The sequence below is a fragment of the Jaculus jaculus genome, chromosome 2 (assembly GCF_020740685.1).
Source record: "Jaculus jaculus isolate mJacJac1 chromosome 2, mJacJac1.mat.Y.cur, whole genome shotgun sequence".
Lineage (NCBI taxonomy): Eukaryota > Metazoa > Chordata > Mammalia > Rodentia > Dipodidae > Jaculus > Jaculus jaculus.
This window is the reverse complement of record NC_059103.1, coordinates 141298089-141302978: the sequence shown is the minus strand read 5'-3', so window position 1 is coordinate 141302978 and position 4890 is coordinate 141298089. Positions and strand designations below refer to the sequence as shown.

The window sequence follows — 4890 nt, the reverse complement described above, 5'->3', positions numbered from 1 at the left end:
ACTGCCCTGTTGACCTTTAAGATTTAAGACTTTGCCTTGGGGTCATTTCATGACCTAGTTTTTCTTTTGTTTTGCTTCATCATTTTTCTTTTAAATTTCCAACTGCAAGAATTTTTCCACATGATTCAGTTAAATTTTACGAGGTTAGTAAGGGAAGTTCATCCTTATCTGTGTCTTTTTTTAAAATCTAATGAAATGCTTCCAAAACATACGTTTTTAAATAATAACCCTGTTCTTTTAGAATTTTCTTTCTGTTCACAGAGCACTGACATCCTGAATTGCCCCTAGAACAGATGGAAAAAGAAGTACGCAGAAGCACAAAGGAAGATGAAATTCTAGCTAATGGTTATTATTATTTGAGCAAATTCGGGCTAAGTACAGTTGAGATCATTTAGGAAGCTTTGAGGTCCATCCATGCATAGCTTCCCCCATTTCTTGTCTGGGGCTCCACTCTCCTCCCAGCTTCTCAAAACCTCTGCCTCAGAGTCATCTTCAAGCTACAAGCATTCACATGCCCAATCCACCCCCGACTTACAGTGGTTCTTTCTTCTTGTCTTTGAAATCTCTTCTCCTCAAACCCTGCAGTGTCCCCTGTCTGCTTCCCCAAGTTCCCACTGTGTCCTCAAACCCATGCAATCCTATCTCATCCTCCAGCTTTTCATGCAAACCTCTACCTTAGTCACCTTTACGGTCTACCTCCTTCAGCTAAAACCGCCGTAGTGGTATCTGCTGCCCAGTGAACAGCCTGCTGTTTAAATTAGATGACTGGTAGGTGCCAGATAGATTATAAATGATTGCTACATGAGAGATAAGATGATGGATGGATAAATACATATTCACTAGATGTGTTAGGCTAGCTCTAAACACTTAAAAGTATGAATTTATTGAATCCCCAAAATGTCCCTGTGAGGTAGGAACATCTCCTTTTTACAGATAAAACACACACACACACACACACACACACAAAGCTGTATTATTTGCCCAAGGTCATCCACCAAAGAATGTTAGAACCATGATTTAGTTTTTAATTTGGTGGGTGGTCCTTCTCTTTTATTCTCATGAGCAGGGCTTATTAATCTATCTGTGTCCTGTGATGACTGATCCTGATCTAAGCTTTAGCTCTTTAAGCTTTGCTAATTTCAACATTACTCTCTAGTGCTTGTGTTCAGTGGGTTTGTTTTTTTTTTTCTTTCATTTCTTAGTAGGAAAGAAAATGTTCCACCTCTGGAATGAACATGGAAGGAGTTCTGTACGTCTTGACTGTTGACTTAATCCTCCCTTCTCCAGCACGCTCTGCTTGGCATGGTTGGCACAGTGCATGTATTGGCTGGTGGGTGCGGGGCAGCTGAGGGTCTGCTGGGCGTTCTGGCTGTCACACTGGAGGAGTTTGGCCTGCAGATCCGCACAGACTGGATGATACTGAAATCTCTTGAATTTTGCCTCTACATCTTAGGCAGCTCTCTGATACTGCTCGGTGGTAACTCTGTAGTTCTCTGAGTTCCTCTGCTTTTTGTAGAATGCAGTCTGCTTTTTGGATCACCTGGTCTTTCTCTTCTCTTCCAGCTGAGGGCCAGATGCTTTGCCTTGGAGCGCTCCTCCCGGCTGTATATCCATTCCCGAAGGATGGCTCTGGTAAACTGCTCATCGGCTGCAGGTCCTATTTAGTTCCAGGTCTTTGGCTTGTTTTAGGCGCCTTTGACTTTCCGTCTCCTTCTTGGTTTGCTCCAATGCCAGCTCCTAGGCAACTCTTCAATTTACCATCAGAAACTGAAGCACCATAAGTACTGTAATAGTGCTGACTCTTCGAACCTGATGGAGAGGATTCCTTCGTTTGATCAATCACATTTTCGGAAAGCCAGATGCCCTTCATCACAGTGAGGTTCTCGTTCTCGTCCACCTCAAAAGTGGCCCAGCGGGTGCTGGCAGTGCCCCTCTGGCTCCTGCTTCTGTCCCTGTAGAGTCCTTTAGCACCAGCCCGTGAGCTCTCCAGGACCTGCTCTTGGAGACCCCAGGACACTTCCCAGGCCCAGCAGGAGCTAGAACCATGATTTTAACCCAGCCACTGTTAAACCAAAAGCTTATGTAGCCACGTCCTATGATAACCAGCACTCACATGTGAGTTCATAGTTTTCATTTACCTCTGATTTGACCTACCCTTCGGTCAGATCTGGTTTTTTCCTCTATATTCATTCCATTTTATCTTGTGTCAGTGAAAGAATCGGTCCTCAAGTGAGCTACTCTCCTATGATATATGCATTTCCATCTCTTGCCTCATTGCCTATGGTGTTTTTCTAACCTGAGCTCCTTTCCCATTCTTTCTCTGACACACATATCATCAGATCATATAAATCACTGTATGTACCAGTGTAATATATAACCTTCTTGCAAGATGTAATGCACTTCCTCAAAGGAAGCTTTTCTGGCCTCACATGAATCTCCTTGCCGTTTTGCCCGATCACTGTGTGTGTGTGTGTGGTGGGGGGGACCAACTTGGATTACTTCCTTTTCAGAACTTCCTCATGTTCCTCTTCTCTGAAGCCAGTTCTTATAGGTAGGCCTGTGGGCACATGGCAGGGCTCTTTGGAAGGCTCAGGTGGCAGCATGTCCCTTGATGATTACCATATACCATAGTCCTGGGATCCCTTGACAAGCCTGCCTCCCTGTAACACCATTAGATTACAAGTTCCTCAAAGATACATGCTACTAAAGCTCTTCCCATATTATAGTGTAGGAAAGAACCATGGAGGCTGGAGAGACAGCTTAGTGGGTAAGGCACTTGTCTGCAAAGCCAAAGGACCCTTGTTCGATTCCCCAGGACCCATGAAAGCCAGATGTTCAAGTCTCATGTGTATGGAGTTTGTTTGCAGTGGCTGGAGGCCCTGGCACATCTATTCTCTCTCCTCTCTCTCTCTCTTTCTCTCTCTCATAAGTAAATAAAGTATATTTTGAAAAAAGAATCATGAGGTATTTTCACTCATTCATCAAGATATTCTTCAGCATACCTAGCCTGGACTTGAACTTCTAGGCTTAAACAAGCTTCCTCCTGCCCAGCTCATGCTGAGACCTCTAAGCTATTATGATTCCAAGCTAATATCAGCAATTCTTATTGTTTTCCTGTCTTTATTTTATGTTTTACATGTGTATGTGTGTGTAATATGTTTGCCTATGTGTATGCATATGGGTTCACACACGTGTACAGCTGCATAGGGGCCAGAAGTCAACGTCAAGAGTCTCCTCTACTGCTTTCCACTTATTTTAAAAAATATTTTTTTTTATTTACAAGCAGGGAGAGAGAAGCTGAAGATGGGTGTTCTGGGGCCTAGTGCCACTGTAAACAAACTCCAGACACATGTGACACTTTAAGCATCTGGATTTATATAGGCACTGGGGAAATGAACCAGACCTTCAGGCTTTAAAAGCTAGTACTTTCAACTGCTGAGCTATCTCTCTGGTTCCTACTTTATTTTCTGAGACAACATCTCTCATTAATTTGGCTAGATTAGCTAGTAAGCAAATCCCTGGGATCCCCCCCCCCCCGTCTCCTCCTTCCCAGCTGTGGGATTATAGGAACATGCCATCACACTCAACATTTTACTTGAGTGCTGGGGATCTGAACTCAGGTCCTCATGCTTGCACAGCAAACACTTTATTGACTGAGCATCTCTCTAGCCCCTAGGATTGGTATTTTTCTGAGGCAGGGTCTCACTCTAACTCAGGCTGGCCTTGAACTCATGACAATCCCCCTACTTCAAAAAATCTCCATACCTTGAGATATCCCCCTACCTTAAGAAATAGCCTCTTACTTGTTGTCTATGCTACTTTTATTTTCATACAATATTGTCATGCAGCAAAAACTGATCTTGCTTCTACTTCACTTGCATTTCTCATCAAATCAAGTAGAACATTATACCATCAATCCTCACTAAATGCTTGCTGTGTGAATGGGTGAGTTATTAAAATTACCCCAGGAAATGAAGATCTGTGGCCTGAATTGCCAAGTGTTAAAAATGGCACCACTCAAAAATATATAGTCAACCACACATTAAAAAGTACTAAGAATAACTCAATATTTCTTGTACAGAACAGTTGCATTTTCTTCTGAGAATCCATATGTTAAATGTTTCTCGGTATTTCCCACATGAGCACTTAAATCCAGAACTCACAGTGTACCTGGCTTCAAACCAAGTACATTAGTTATTTTGGAATTGCAGAATTAATAGTCATTCTCCCACTTGCAGATCTACCTCAAATAAAATTGTATTTCATTTGGATTAGGAGTGATAAATTCCACTTCAGAAAGCTGCACCAGCACAGCTCTGCAGCCTGCATCCCATGGCCAAACTTCAGAAAAGTGCTGCAGTTGTGATGATTTGCTCAAAACCTTTCTCCTGCTGCCCACAATGTACACTTGCCTCACACTAAAACTGAAATCATACAGTGATGCTCTGAGGTATAGGCCAAAGGCCAAAGCCATTTCGTATATGCACACATATGTATCTATAGATGTACCATTATGGCGATTCAAAAAAAAAAAAAGGCAGATACTTTAAATAGAACTAGAAAGCTTAGCTATCAAAAGTTCTGAAACTGTTCAAACCAGAACCAAACAATAGAACTATTAGAAGTTATTTATTTTTATTTTTTATCTTTGGCTTTTATCCACTTTCCATGGTCTTTTCTGTAGGGGTTGTCTTATATTTCATTGAAATCCAGGCTGATGACGTTTGTTAACTCTACAATAGTACAGAACTTGATTGGCTACTGTGGTGGCTTGAATCAGATGTCCCTCATAAACTTACATCTTCCAAATGCTAGGTCCCCAGCTGGCGGAAATGTGGGAATTGGATCCTCCTGGTGGCAGTGCATTGTTAAAGATGGGCTCATAGGTGT

At 42.3% G+C, this 4890-nt stretch overlaps 1 pseudogene; it reads right to left on the bottom strand.

The window, feature by feature from the left end:
- Positions 1-255: 255 nt before the first annotated feature.
- On the bottom strand, positions 256-4474 carry LOC101593473 (annotated as a pseudogene).
- Positions 4475-4890: the final 416 nt, after the last annotated feature.